Source organism: Mus caroli, unplaced genomic scaffold, assembly GCF_978045245.1.
Source record: "Mus caroli unplaced genomic scaffold, Mus_caroli_1 scaffold_9, whole genome shotgun sequence".
Classification (NCBI taxonomy): Eukaryota; Metazoa; Chordata; class Mammalia; order Rodentia; family Muridae; genus Mus; species Mus caroli.
In genome coordinates, this window is record NW_028227264.1 from 20,690,988 (window position 1) to 20,707,873 (window position 16,886).

A 16,886-nucleotide genomic window follows, 5' to 3' on the forward strand; every position below is an offset into this window, starting at 1 on the left:
GGGGGGTTGGACACCACCACAGTTAGAGTTCCCTGTTTATTTTATAGCAGTGTATGGCATTCTTTTTGGCATGCACTTTTGTATAAGTCAAATTAGACAAACAAAACACTCTCGGAGCACAGAATCCCAAACACAATTTTTATCTTAACTTCATTGGAAAGCAACTTTAAGAGGAAAGTAATACCATCATTTTAGTAAGAACAGATTTTTCTCCTTAAAGGCAAAAGCAAAATCACACGCTACATCCTACCAGTACACCCCCAAAAGAAAAGAAAACAGAGGGCTGGGTATTTGGAGAAATAATTCCACAGCAAACCTCTTGAGCACTCTGGTAGTGTACCTTTGAACTGCAGCTGGAAGCACACTCAGGTCCTGAAAACTACAGTCAGTCAATTGTTTCCCCTTTGCTCCTGAGCCAAATCCTTTGAGCTTTGGAAGAATGAAGTTTTAAAGGCCAGCCTTGACAGGAACAAGGTTGACCACTGTCTACAAATGACAGACTATTAGAACAAATGAGGATAAGCAGTAATCTGAAGTTCTGTGCTGCTGGTTGCCCAAAAATCTATAAATAAACAACCTGAGTAATTTCATGCAGACCGATCAGACGTTAATGTTTCTATTAGTTCATTAAATTGAAGAAATGAGATAGGCAGAGCCATGCTCTCTGGGACGTTTGCTCTCTCTTGAAACCCTCTCCTTCCTGGCGGCTTCTAAAAGGAAGGGATTTCTGGGAGAAAGAACTCCATCATATTTAATGTTCAATTCTCCTTTGAATCCTCTACTCAAGCTAAATCCTTTTAGCATTACAGTGTGCAAGCCTGCTCCAGCTTCCATGTTACCAGCCAGCCTTCACATGCTTATAAACACATGTTTATAAAACATGCCCACTTCTAGTCGTCTGTTAACTGCATTCAATACATATCAGGCTTTTTATCATACTGCAGCTCAGCATCCTCAAACCCTTAAGCGTCCCCATGGTCTTTCTCTGCCCTGTTTCCAGTCCCAGGTGGTCCTTCTTTTTGGAGGCCCCTATGTTGTATCCTAGAGGTGACCTCATTAGTGCCCCAAAAGGACTCCTGCTTTTCTTTTCCTTGTGGCACTGCGTTTTGGGTTTACTTTGGTTGTCCATCAACTCTTGATCCTTTTAACTTGAAACATGCACACATACACACAAACACACAAATACACACACACACACACACACACACAGAGAGAGAGAGAGAGAGAGAGAGAGAGAGAGAGAGAGAGAGAGAGAGAGAGAGAGAGAATTTGTTTCTGTTTTCACATCACACAGTGCTTTCTTGGCACATTGTGCCAAACCTGTTTTCTCTACACTTTCACCCACATATGTGAAATTGAAAGTAGTCTGAATATGAAAAAATGATTCTTCATTGACCCTTTAATATCATTGCTTCATAATCACCCACATTTCAGAATGAGAAAGATTTAATAAAATCCCTCCTATATCTTCTTCTTCCTCTTTTTGAGACAGGGTGTTATTGTAGCCCAGACTCTGTTAAGTAGCCCAGGCTGTGTTACATAGCCCAAGCTAACCTTGAACTTCTGACCCTGCCTTCACTTTCAACAAGATAATTACACATAGGCACCACTGTACCTTGGTACTACCTTTCTATACAACTCTTTTTAATCTTTCCTTTATCTGCTTACGAAAATATCCAATGATTATACCTAAAAGCCTCTGAATATATAATTCAATTGCTATTGGAAGAGGAATTCAATGTTATGAAGAATATAAGATTTGTTTTAAAAATATTTAACATAGTGAATAGAAGACTGCAGTAGTCACATAAAGTATCCATAAAAATCAACATTTGGAATACTGCTTGTTTTAACTACATAATGACTCTGAATTCTTTAGAATAAAACCGTTATGATACAATATCATTAAAAACAGTAACAAATGTTTTGTAATGTTCCTTCCACTATATTTAATGGCAAGTCCATAGAAATATTTTCTCTGCTCAACATTTTTTAATTTTATACATGCTCAGCACCTTCCCCCAAGGCACCTTTAAATGACTGTACCTCTTCTCCTCAAACTTTTATTCCCCCACAACCTTCTGAGAAGGTGGCAAATGGTATGGAGGGAGGAGGAAAGGAGGGAGAGAAGAAGAGATAAAAGAATGAAAGAAAGGACACAGGAAGAGAGATATGGAAGGAAAAAAGGAAGCAAAGAAGCAAGGGAAAGAAAGAAAGAAAGAAAGAAAGAAAGAAAGAAAGAAAGAAAGAAAGAAAGAAAGAAAGAAAGAAAGAAAGGAAGGAAGGAAGGAAGGAAGGAAGGAAGGAAGGAGAGGGAGAAAGAAAGAAAGAAAGAAAGAAAGAAAGAAAGAAAGAAAGAAAGAAAGAAAGAGGAAAGGAAAGGAAAGGAGAGAGAGGGAGGGGAGAGAGAGAGAGAGAGAGAGAAAGGAAGGGAAGGAGGAAGGGAGGGAGGGAGAGGAAGAGGGAATGCAGACCATCTAATTCCATATCTCCCTAACTCGGGAGATGTGAGCCCTGGTATGTAAGATCACCTACAATGTGTCGTTCCTCTCTTACTCTTTATCTCCTTTGACTAGCAATCTTCTAAGAGTTGCGAGTTTTCCCCTTCTATAAATGAAGCTTAATTCTTCTCTGCATTAAAAATTTCCTATAGGCTCCAAGAATCTATTTAAGACTGTTCTGATGGGTATCCTCTAAGGCTCCAACAACCGCTCAGAGCCAGTGAGCCAAACGAAAACCTGACCTCCTTTCTCTGTCTTTCGTGATGCCTTGGACCCGGTAGATACTTCTTAAGTATTGTCTACTTTATAACCTGATTACAGTAGGACACCACAAGGATCTTGAGGGGCTTCATCTAGGCTATTTTACTGGTTTGGGGAATTCCAGCTTACACAGCCTTTTGGGTAATTTGATACAGCCACTAATCCAAACAACTTTTATTTTTCATATTTTATTCCACCTGGAAAAAAGCAGCCAAATAAACCAACTACTCTACATAGCCAGAAATAAAGAGTTCCACACATACCCTACAAGTTAGAGCATGTGCTGAACACCCACTTCCACAAGATAACCTGGAAAGTAATCGATGAGGATGCACAGTTTGGTGGAGATAGCCTCCTGACATGAGAAACCGAGCATCCACAGGGCGGGGAAGGTGAAGGTGGACAAAAGCAGGCCTAGAAAACTCAGGATGGCTGCCTCTTGTTGCTTTGCCTGTTCTGATAGTGTTTCACATCACAGGGCTGGGAATCCTTCATACCTGGCTCAGCATGGAGCTGCAACTGCAAAGTCCCTGTTAATATGTTCCTAAAATAAAGTGGGTCCTACTAACTCAGTCTGAAATGGGAGGCCAACTCTATAAATGTGCATTTTAAAATGCAATAAGATTCAATGTAGGAAAAACAAGCAGTGGTCTCTGAGGGGCTATGCTCTCCCACGAGGTGAGATCTTGGATAATTTGTGGTGTTGCCCCTCACTTCCTCTTCATTTGAAAATGTGAATGGGTAAAAGGCCATAGCAGTCTTCTCATGGAACCACCTAAATCAGCATAGTAATAATAATATAGTAAGAGTCATCTTGTGTCTCCATGGCGGTCAATGAAATGGACCCCTTGGGGATCCAGCCCTTGTAGGTTCTTTGGTTGGTGGTTCAGTCTCTGGGAGTCCTCACCAGTCTAGTTTAGTTGACTCTGTTGGTCTTCTTGTAGAGTCCATGTCCTCTCCAGGTTCCTCAATCTTTTCCCCAACTCATCCATAAGACTGCCTGAGTTCTGTCTAATGTTTAGTTAGCTGCATCTTTTTGACTCAGCTACTGGGTGAAGCCTTTCAGAGGACAGACATGTTAGGCTCCTGTCTGCCAGCATAACAGAGTATCATTGATTGCGTCAGGGATTGATTCTCTCCCATGGGATAGGTCTCAAATCGGACCAGTCATTGGTTGGCTATTCCTTCCATTTCTGCTCCATCTGTGGCTCTGCACATCTTATAGGCAGGACACTTTTTGGGTCAAAGGTCTTTGTGTGAGGGTTGTTGGTTTCATCCCTCCACTGGAAGCCCTGCCTGGCTTCAGGAAGTGACCACTTCAGGCTCCATACCCCCTCTGCTAGGAGTCTCAGCTAGAGTCACACCCCATAAACTCCCTGTGGCCTCCTCATCCTCTACACTGCCCCAGATCTCTCTGCCACATCCTAGAGATGCTCCCCTCAGGCCACTGATTTCTGCTTTCTCTCCCCAACTCTCCCTACCCGTGATCCAGCCATCCTGCCTCCAGCCCGGCCCTCTCCCAGTCTCCTTTCTTATTTAGTTCTCTTCCTCCACCCACCTCAGATATCTACTTTACTTGTCTCTTGAAAGCACTAAAAATCAGAAAACAACTCACGTTTCTTTTGTGAATTATTGATAAAGTGTCCATATTGGAAGAAAGTGTGTTGGGCATCTGCTTCCAGAAAGAGCATCTTTCAACTTCTGTGACGCTTTCCTATGCTTATCCCTGCTCTATTAAAATCCTGATCTCTTCTTTCCTGCCCTCTTTTTTCTGCCATCTAGCCATATTTTACCCATGTAAGTTTCCAATAAATAATTAGCTTTTCAAAGTATCTACAGAATTTTCAATGATTATGCAACAAAAATGAGGGCAAAATTCACTCAAATCAATTTAGGACAAGGAGTGTAGTTACCATGTTTAGTATTTTAAGATGTACCATTGATTTGTACAAAGTCGTTGCTTCTGTTCCTTCTCTAGCCTGTTTATTTTACATTTGTCAGAAATCCTCAAACGCCCCAGGTAATTGGTTTCTTTTCCTCACTGAACAGTGGTAAATAGTAATGCTTACAAGGCTGCCTTGGCTGTAACTAAATGCAAACTTTTCCTCTTCTAGCCACAAAAATCCAATTGCAGAGAGATGATTGCTCATTAGTTGTGGAGGAAATGGAAGGATTCACAACTCATTGCACAGGGTCTGCAGCTACTGAGACATACAATAGAATAGTGCTCGGTAAGGACAAGTCTTTAATAGGAACACTTAGAAAATGATATTTGTTATAAAAATGTGTAACTAATTATAAGGAGTATATCAACAGGCCAAGGCCCATCCTTTCTCATACCTCACTCTGGCCCTGCCTCCATCTCTCTGTGTGTTTTATGGATGCTTAGGCTTCTATGTGTGTATGTATGTGCAAGTGTATGTTTCTGTGGTATGTGTGTGTGTATGTGTGTGCCTGCTTCTCTCTGTGTCTCTGTGTGTATCTGTTTCTCTCTTGTGTCTATGTGTGTCTGTTTCTCTGTGTGTGCATCTTTTTCTGTGTCTCTCTGTGATGGATTTTTGCAGCATCTTATATTTTTCTCATCGTTGCAGATATTCTTCTGAATTAATTTCTTGCTACATGTAATTAAAATTATTATCACAAAGACTAGATAAAAGGTCTATTTAGACTGGCTATCAACTTTCAGAAATCTAGAGAACCTCCCCTACTCTTTGATAGTATTTCATATAAAACAGGCTGCAGTGGTGGCACATGCCTTTAATCCCAGCACTTGGCAGCCAGAGGCAGGCGGATTTCTGAGTTCGAGGCTGTCATGGTCTAAAGAGTGAGTTCCAGGACAGCCAGGGCTATACAGAGAAACCCTGTCTCGAAACACCCCCTCCCATATAACTATCCAATAACAATGACCAAGAAGTGTCTGCGTATCTAGAATACCTAGGACATTTAACAACTTTTAATGACTATTTTAGAGTAAATCACCACTTTAATTTATAGTTCCAATTTTCGTATCATCATACTTACTTTTTTATTGCCATGACAAAGCACCATGATTGAGGTAACATAAAAAAAATACTAATTTGGGGGTCATGATTCCAGAGTTTTAGAGACATGACTGCCATGGTGGGGAACATGACAGCAGACAGGTAGGCATGAGGCTGACGCAGTAGCTGAGAGCTTACATCTGGTCCACAAAGAGGAGGCAGAGAGGGTAGGGCTAGGAAAGGCCCAGCGATGGGTCTAGACTTAATTGACATCTACTGCAAATAGAAACTTCTTTGATGAATCGTAAGAAGTGCATTAATCTCTAAGTACCATGGCAAGTCATTACAAGTCAGATTAATACCATATCTACCTAGCCGAATAAAAGTAGTTGGCCCTATGCTAGGACCTATATGAGCAGTCTAGCCATGAGTTCTTCAACTGATAATGAGTTGAAGGTATGAGTTTCATCCTTTGAAGCAGGACTTAAATCCAATCAGAAAGGGACAGTTATCCCCACAACGTTTGTAGTACTACTGAATCAGGCATAAGTGGTCATGATTTTGCTGAGCCAGTCATTACTGTAGCCCAGAGTTCCTAGCTGGGTGAGAGAGGTGGTGCTTTCTCCTATGGTAGCTGCATAGCACCTTGAGCGCTATGGAAACTGGCTAGTAGTGATGAAGTTTCCAGGGCAATGCCAACTTAATTCCTCCGTATTCTGTCACTCACATACATGATATCTTCAGCAGTAGGTTGCCGCCATGAAGCTCTGGGGAATCACTACCAACAATACTGTTTAGAGATCTATGAAACCACACTGGCCACAACTAAAAAAAAAAAAAAAAAAAAAATCCATTCCTGGCACTGAACATTTTATTTTTTGGTTCTGGTATCTAATAGAGGTTTCATTGCTCCATTATAGAGTAGTTCCAATTTAATTACACACACACACACACACACACACACACACACACACACACACACACACACACACTCATACATACACACATATGGGAGCTTCTATAGTACTGTTTCCATATGACTTTTTCAAAGGTCTTTAGTATTATTTATCCCTCCCATGTCCCTTCCTCTACTCTTCCCTTTCCTCCTCTACCCCAGTTAAACCCTTCCTCTTCATAAAATGGCCTTGCACCATAGAAATAGCTTCCCATAGTTGTCCTTAGTCTAGATGCTATGCGTAACTAGATGTATCAATTCACAGTTAAATTTTTCTTTCCATTACGCCTTCCAATGTACCTTGGTGACATGTTTGATTAAACATGAAAGGTAATATATTGTTTCTTCCTTTGTTCTATCTGTAGGCTGCTAAGATCCCTTAAATCACTGAAAAGCTAAATCTATAAGCATCCTTATTTCTATTAAGCAATTTTTCAAATGAAAACTCAGAAATAGTTACTCAGTTGCATATACATAAGAAATTTATGCCACTAAAATATTTTGGGGGATTATTTTGTTTTGTTTTCTCCCAGTTTGGAACTTGCCATGTATACCTGCTATGGTCATGGACATGTAATCACATTTCAAAGTGAACTGTAATTTTGAACAAGGATAGAAAAACACGTTTACAAAGCATTTCTAAATATGTTAAAATTTTTTTAAATCATTGTCATGTTCAATTTCCTATTAAAACACGCCATTGTGAATGTTCTGACTTGGCAGAGATTGATATTGTTCACTTAGAAAATCATTATTCTAACATTGAATGAGTGATATAGGATTAATTTCCCTAGCACGTTCCCAGCAGCAATAGTAGAAGGGGATTCCGAGTCCCTTTGATAGGTGTTAGCTTTAGTCTTCAAGATACTGGCACCCCTTAGAATGCTTCAGATGTCAATCACAATCAGGAACCCAGCTGGACACTGATGGATATTACTTGGGAATAAGCATTTTGGGTGACTTTGAAGTCGATTGGAATGAACGTGCAAATTTTACAGTTAGTGGCAGAATTCTCTTTAGCGCGTATTTCAGTAAAGTATCACTTTAAACCAATGACATGACAGACTCTAGGAAAGGGGACCTCAAAGGGAAAGGCTCCTCAGTGACAGCGTGTTAATCAAGTAAACCAAGGGAACATGTTCCCAAACCCGTCATTTCCACGCTGTGGCTTTCTCTGGTTTGGATTGTGCCCATTATACCTCCTACCACGTTGTTTCAGAGTATATTTAGTTTTGAAATAGTCCATCTGGGGAGTTGCGAGAATGGGAGCCCACACAGCGCGAAGGTAGAGGCGTGGTTTTAGATACAGTGAGGAGCACATACATGTTGAGGATCCTTCTGACTTATGCCTGGCTGTGATTGATCACCTGTGCTCAGTGAAAGCTGTAAGCATCCAAACCAAGAACAACCTTTCCTATCCCTCTGAGTTGTGTGGCTTGTCCAGGAAATACGTGCAGAGGGATATGTTCACTCTCCAGAGGGTAGAAGAGGACAACCTGTCTAGTTGCGTCACTGCCTAGAATTCCCCAAGTTTGTTTCCAGAAACCCGTCTTGGATTGGAGTAGTTTATAAAAGAATTTCAACAACCTTGAATTGAAATCGAAAGTAGCATAGTATTAAAGTACATGGGTTCCAAAGCAGTCAGTCTAAACAGAGCCAACTTCACTAGACTGAGTGCTGTAATGCTAATACCAGGCAGTAGATTGTTACTTACAAAATAAGAGCATGAAATCAAATAGGCAGTAGGTGGTGTATAAATTAGTCACCTTTAATTGTGTTATTCAAAGTCCTTCTCTACTGTGGTCCAAGTTCTCCAACCATTGTTTGACTCTGAGTATGACATGGATGGCTTTGTATCAAGTCCACACACAGACACACACACACACACCCTCTCAGAACTCTCTCCTGGAAAATTCCCTCCTCCACTTCAAGGCAGTGTCCTTTCTTACTTATATAGATCAGACAGAAATGCTAGATCCCGATATTCCTTTACGTGTGGTAATTGGTGTGTATAAGCAGCACGGTGGTTGTGGGGTGGGGACGCCTATAGACTACTTACCACCAAGGCATATCATTGTCATCTTCACAGTCCACGAGCCAAGTGCACAACAAATGCATTTGCAACTCTTTGTAGAATTGGAGCTACAAAGAAAAAATTTACAAGTGGAAACTGAAAGAGTTATTACCACTCTTTATGAACATTCCCCATCTAAAGGTTACCGTGGATTATATCCTAAGTTATAGCCTACTAGCAGAACCTCATGGCAGTCTTGATGACAGTGATGTCACTTTGTATCTTGAGCATTAAACTATGTTTTCTGCACACACACACCCACTATTTTCCACTTGATTCATGGACCAGAGATGGTAATGGAAGATACACTATATTAGGAGCCCAGAGCTAAGGACGTGAATCTGTTTCTGCTATCATTTACTACCATTAATGACTTCTGTGCCCAAGACAGAACTAGTGACACAAGCTTGTAACTCCAGTTACTGGGAATCTGGTGCAGACAAATGCTGAGTTCAAGACTTGCTTGGCCAATAAACTGAGTTTAAGGCTATCCTGGGCGATTTAATGAAATACTGTCTCCAACTTGAAAAAATACATATATAGAAATGTTCAGTAATATTGTTCTGTGATAAAGCACTTGCCTAACACTAAGGGATTCTGAATTCAACCTCCAGTACTCCAAAATAAATAAAAATATTACTGATCTCAGTTTCCTAGCATTCAGGATAGCAGAATCTGGCCCTGATTATTATCCCTGATGCATGATCTGGCATTAATATTACCGTGTCATCCCCTACGTTTCTTAGAGGACTCACTTCTTTTCCAGTCAATGGATGAACACTTAAGTTGTCTAGTATGTACGCAGATTGGCTACATTTCTTAGGGCCTAAATAAATCTGTTTCCCAGCTGCAGCCAGGTCTATAAACAGTAAGTGAGTTTGGCTAAGAGCATAACAACTGTTCTACTCAGAGGCTGGCAGGGTTTCTGCGAGGAGCAACCGAGGGTCACAGTGTACCTGTGTGCATGGGTCTGGCCACTAAATCATTGTCTGAAGACCTTTACCCATCCACTCTGACTGCTGTTCACACATGAGTGTGAGGATATGGCTGTTACACTGATGTCTTCTAACAACTTTCAAGTACTTACGGGAAGAAATGTGAGCTCTTTCAGCAGACATGACAATCCATAGGGATGGAAGCGGTATGGCAGCTTAAAGGCCTGCACTTCAAATTCAGTATTTAAAGCATGTCTGTCAGGTAGAGACAGGAACAGCAATGCCACCACAGGGCAGCTTAGTTAGTGACAGGCTGCTGGCTCTGATTTACTAAGAAAACTCATTTCTCCCAAAGGTTTCTTCCACTATTATCAAAAAGGACTGTCACTATCTCACAACTAAAAATTATTTCTTTAGGTTAAATTTAGATCTACCCATTCACAAATCTTTGAACACATGGTACCACAAATCTTTCAAGCCAATTAGAGCCAATTTTACTTCCTCATGTGCTCTAGCCCCATGTGTGATAGAGGTCAGGAACGAACAGTATTTGAGTGTCTTGGAGGCAGCAGACATCCTAGGAGGGAACAAAAGCCATCCACAAGCAGTGAACAATAAGACCGAAGAGAGAGCCAAAGGGAGACCTGATGATGAGAGGTTCAGTTAGGGCGCTTGGATTTTCAGACTGCCATTGCCATATGCATGTGTGCTTGGGTACTTTTTAAAGAGATTTATGTTTATTATATTAATTGTGTGTGTGTGTGTGTGTGTGTGTGTGTGTGTGTGTGTGTGTGTGTGTGTACACCTGCATATGTGAGTGCAGGGTCCCACGGAGTTCAGAAGAATCCATCATTGCCACCATGAGTGCCTAGAACTGGACCTAGGTCCTCTATAAGAGCAGCAAGAGCATTTAACACTTGAGCCATAGCTCCACCTCCAATGCTGAGTAGTTAGTTTTTTAAAAAATAAATGATTGCTTCGGTTTCATTTTCTGAACACATAAACCATTTATTTATATACCTGCCATTTGGAAACCTGAATATAACACTGCATTTTTACTAGTTCTGTTCACTTATAAATTAGGATGACCATAGGTCAATTTGTTAATTTCTCTAAGCCTGTTATAAACATAAAGGGTCTCTTGTCATAATTTCTGATTCTGGAAAGTTCATTGACTAAAGAGAATCGGCACCAACAACTAAAAAAATTCGTAAAATCCCACTGATAAATGTCTTCAAGAAATCTGCAGTGGCTTTGACCTAGTGGGTAACTCTGGCTATTTTCAGTGAGTCCCACCGCTGTGCTGCCCACAGATCTTCTTCTTCAATTATGGAAGCTCAAAGACATGGATATGGTTTCTACTCCAACTCACCGATGGAAAAACAAAGGCTCGTGGAGGTCAAATCACTTGGTCAAGTTCATTCTGCTGAGCAGGAAGCACAGCAAAACTCAAAACCAGATGGGTGAGACTCTGGAGATAGACTGTTGGCTTTGGGAGGTGATTCACCATAGTTGGCTCACACTATTTGGGGGGAAAAACATAAACAAACAGGCAAAAGCCAAAACCAAAGATAATTATTTACTGTGCAATGTATGAAACCATGTGAAACCACGTAGAGGCACACAGGCACACAAAGGCACATAGAGGCGCGTCAACTGTTAACTTAAATTGAATCAGGAGTGCACGGAAATTATCCCCAATCAGCATTTCTGTAGCAGCTTTCCAAGCAGACAATAGGCTAACCATCTACAAATTGAATTAAAGGATGGTTAGCAAACTACAAACTTACAGTAGGCCTGTGACTAAGTAAGAATTTTCAGGGGAAAAAAAAGGAAAATAGAGCGGACAGGATTGCTAATTTGGTATTGGCATTCCCTGTATTGTTGGTTCTCTTTCAGGGGAGGGTCTCTGATGGGAAACATTCCTTTCACTGGTTCAAATAAAATGGGCTAATCTATTCTTCTCTACTCCTGTGGCTGTCTTTCAGGAAGGCTGTGACTACAGTTACTGTGACTACCCATCCAAGATGCCACTACGCTGTGGCACCCACAGCCAACAGTCATGACAGGGAAGACGAGGATTCTAAGCCATTCTATCCTCACATGAGACAGTCTCTGCAAGCTCTTCCGTTTGGTTGGTTGCTTTTCTGTTTGTTTTTTGTTTTATTTTCTTCTTGGGTTTTAATATTTGATATCAATTCCACAGAACTTGAGCTTTGAACCAGATTTTTCTCAACTCCAATTTAGGATAAAAATGTAACATCAATGAGTAATTTGGAAGTTCAAGAGAGTGTGCATTTAAGAAGTATAGACAGGAACTTTCCCATGTCACCTAGTCATGTCTTATAGGACTGCAATGCAGGGAAGTATCTAAGCAGGAAACAGCACAATGTCTATGCTCCTATACCAGGCTTCACATACCTTGTCTACAGTATTCTTTCTATAACTAAAGCTCTCTTGTTAAATGTAATTATTGATGAGCCAGAAAAAAAATCCAGAAAAATAAACAAAAGTTATAGTAACTTGACAAGGAAAGGAGTATAGAAAACCAATACATGCATGAAACATTCAAATCTCTTGTTGTTAGTAGGACACACAAATCAAAATTATGGTAAGATGTTACATTTGTGCACACAAAAATAGCCAAAAAGCAAAGATGAACAATAATCAGTGTTGAGATAACCTTGGAAAACCAGAAGGCCACTGCTTTGTCACAGGACGGACTAATTGGCTAATTAGTTTGAAATATTGTTTCTATTTAATAAAGCTAAGCAAATGTATACACTGTGGTCCACCTATTCACTCCTGTGTATACATTCACCTATGTAACATGGTCATGATTAACCTAAATATAAATTTGAACCAAAAAAACAATGTGCCCTCAAAATAGAATATGTTCTTTAGGAGTCCCGATGAGCCCTAAATTACAGCAGAGATTTGAGAAATAAATTTTAAAAACACAAAGTGTCCTGTGGTATGAATGCCATCTTGTATGTTTCTAATGCTCCACGTGTTGACTTTGCCCTTTGTGTTGAAGGGTTTCACCGCGTCAGTGCCCTGTCTCTGTACAAGGATCCTGCTGTTTACCAGTTCTCTTATGTCTTCCTTAAGAAAGTAAAGTAAAGGACACATTTGTTTCCCTCTCACTCTTTCTGGGACCTGTTAACGCTTTTGGATCTCACGGCACTTCACCATATCAATGGGATATGGTAAAGCCCTCAAAGACCTGTTAAGTCAAGAGAGTTGGGGGATAAAACTCCTTCCCTGTCTATAACCTAAATTCCTTCCAAAACCCAAGGCTTAACTTTTGACAGAAAAAGTCACATGGTTTCTAGAATGGACACTGACAACGGCTTTCCTCCTTTGTACAATTTGAGGACATTGGCACTGTTAGTATCACCTGGAGCGAGCTCAGGCAGTCAATAATCGCTGCTCCTCAAAATGGTTATTGTTCATGTACCTAAGAATAAAGACAAACTCAAGATGAGCAAAAATGACACAAAATGTACAAAGAAACTGCTAAATATGTTCATGCTTAGAATGGATCAGGAATACTAATAGTAAATTATAAATCAGTATTATATTTTAAAATAACAAAGGCAAAAGTAATATTGATAATTATAATTATAAATTAATCCAGTATAGAATGCATCATGTAAAATTAGTTTTTTCTGGAGGTAATATTACTAATAACCCAGGCTTGGAATTCAGTCTTCTTGGTTTGTGGGAGAATCCCAGCTTCATGGTAAGGTTTGTTTATATTTGTTTATATAAGGTTTGTATATGGGTAACATCTAAACCATGAAGTCATTCGTAATACCTACCTCATGAATTAAACAAAATAATGGGAACTAAATGAGGTAGGAACTGGCACTTATGTACACAGTGCTTGGCTCCCAGTTTCTGCAATATATTTTAGCATTATTATAGATTCCTGGAACCGGGATCTAGGAAGGAGTAAGGGGGGTATTCACCAACCCAGTCAGCAACCGGGAAAATAGATTCGGGAGACAAGTATCTGGGTGTAGATTTACTGTATTGGAGAGCAGCAATAATGTTTTATACAGCCTTTCTAGCAATGGGGACTTGATGTGAACTGTGGAATAGCCAATTATCTCACTGTCACTATGGGGAGATTCCAGACTGCCATCACTCGAGGGGACTTCTGTAAGATGGAGAAGCAGCCACTGCCCTATTCCAGGCCTGTTCTGAGGTTCACTAGTTTTCTAGGATCCTTTAATCCCTTGTCACATGGTATACCAGGGGAAATGGACTCTTATACCCTTAGGGTAATATAGAAGCCTCCCTCACTGTCCTCCAGGCTGCACACAGGAGCTGTAGCATCCCTATAGGACATGGCAATAGTGGATGTCCTGCCTAGCACACAGTTAATGCAATATTCATTTTATATTGTCATTCTTCTTTAATTACTGAGAATTCTTGTTTTTCACCTAGATAGGAAATCCATCTAGACACTGAATCAGTAATGCTGACCTTACTCGTAGGGCAAATACAGAGTTAGAATCCTGTAAGTCTTGGGTAATAATATTTTCACCAGTTGAGCTGCATGTAACCTTGTTGGAGGCATGTTTTTGTTTAAAGCCTTATTTAACATGTAGGTAGTTTATTAACATCGAGTCTACAGTCTTGTACGTCCCTCGTAAGTAAAGCCTAGCTCATGTCTATGTTCTCCTTTTGCACATTAAAAACACAGAACATTAGGTAGCATTTCAGCTATACAAGTGGTGTGTATTCTGTTAACAAATCACTCCTCCCCAAAACAACTATACACACACACACACACACACACACACACACACACACAAATGGCCAAAAGTCATTCCTGGGACACTTGTTCATATAAGCACCATGATATAAGAATACAGAATGTGTTCTTGGTCATTCTCAGCTGAAATGGGTTAGGGGATTAAAGACTGTGAAAGTAAGATGAGTTTTCTATGGTTTCTGACATCATGAGCTTGGAGACGCTAGCCAGGTTTCCTTCCTGTCGAGTTGACCTAAAGTCCAGTGAAGTGGCTGTTGCTTATGAATGACATGCAAATGATGCTTCTTACGCCTTGATGCATACTCTACCATTCTGGCAATGGTGGCTCATGGGTGTTGCGGGTGGGTAGGATGGTTCGATTGCTTCCCTTCCTTGGAAGCTTGCACAGTATCTCCTGGAACCATGGAAGGTACATGACAGGAAGGAGACTTTTAGGCCAGAACCAGCTCAAGTAATTCAAGTCGTGTATGCTAAGTGTGTGGGGTCTTCAGCTATAGTAGCTCAGCTTCAGCCCTCAAGAAGCGGCCAATGGCTACATCCATAATCTATACGGCTTTGGAAGTCAGTAGGACTGCCCTGCACAATCACTGGGGAGGAGATTTCTCGTTTCTGGTGATGGGGTTTTGTTAGTCTGTGCTTGTCATGTGTCGTCTACCCAAGTGGCTCAACTTCTTTTAATAACTATGTGTGTCCAACCAAAGAGCATGCATGGTCTGGACCTAGAACTCCTACACATATGTAGATATGCAGTTGGGTCTTCATGTGGGTCTTCTAACAATTGGAACGGGGGCTGGCTGTCTCTAGCTCAGCTCTGTTGCTTACCTTTGAATCCTTTCCCCCTAGCTGGGCTGCCTTGTCCGGCCTCAGAGGGAGAGGAGGTGCTTAGTCCCGATGCAACTTGATATGCAAGGCAAGGCAAGTAGGTACCTGGGTCAGGTCTCCTTCAAGGAATACAAAAGTATTTAACTCACTCTGATTTTAGAAGAGCCCATAGTTGAGAGACTTTGACCTTTTAGGAAGATTTTGTACTTAAAAAAGAGAGAGAGACTAAATTTTAAAGTGTTTGAATTTGTAAAGTCCAGTGTGTGATGCTTTATATTGTGATAATTATTAACATGAGATCTTGCAGATAAATAAGAAAGGAAATGATGTGACTTCTCAGTGATGCATTTGTGTATGAAGTTCACAAGGGTGAATTGTGCTGGTTAGTTTTATGGCCACTTAGCACAGACTAGTGTCATCTGAGAGAAGGGAACATCAATTGAGAAAATGCTTCCCTAAGATCAAGCTGTAGGTGGCCAAGTAGAACATTTGGTGGATTAGTGATTGATGTAGGATGGCCCAGTCTATGATGGGTTAGACCATTCCAGAACTGCTGTGCTGGGTTCTATAAGAAAGCAGGCTGAGAAATCTATGAGGAGCAAGCCAGTAAAAAGCACTCCTCTGTTGACTTTACATTAACTACTGCCTCCAAGTTTCTGTTCTGTTCTATGTTTTGACTTCCTTGGGTGATCAACAGTCATGTGGAAGCTTCCCAAATAAACCTCTTTCTCCACAAGTTACTTTTGGTCATGGTATTTTATCACAGAAATAATAACGCTAAGAAAACCTCATGCTGCATATTCTAGTCAAAGTCATTAGGCTGGAAAATAAAACTGAATACATTTAGATTGAAAAGAATGTAGGAGATTCATTTCTATTTGAGGGAGATTTAATTTTATATAGAAAAAAAAATCTAATGGAACTTACCCCAAACTACCAGAACTAATAGTTTCACCAATATGAAGGATACATGATCAATGTAGAAAAGCCATGATGACTATGTTTCTGTTCTAGTTTCTTATTTATATTGCTGTTACAAACATCCTAACTAGAAACACCTTAGGGGAAATCAAGGTTTACTTGTCTTGCTATTACAGGTTGCAGTCTCTCACTGAAGAATGTCAAGGTGGGAATTCGAAGCTGCTAGTCACACCATATTCTCAGTCAAAAGCAGTAAGAACCAAATGTAACTAAGCATTTTGGTTTGGGTCCATCTGGCTTTCTCCTCTGCTACACAGTTCTGTGTGCCTTGCCTAAGGAATGACGCTGCCTATGGTAGGCTACCTACATTAATTAACAATAAGGTGAGCCTCTGTGCATGTACCCACAGCCCAACATGATTCAAATGGTTACTCAGCTGAAGCTTTTCTCCTTAGGTGACTAAGGGAATGAACATACTAAAGATGCATGGGACTTAGGTGGCAACAATGGTTGTTGTATAACTTTGCGGGGAATACTGTAAAACAGCTAGCTGTGTGCATTAGCAAGGAGGACATTATAATGTTTAAATTATACTTTAAAAAAACCAAAATGAATCATATCTGACTTATGAAGCTGGTTACATGTAGTGA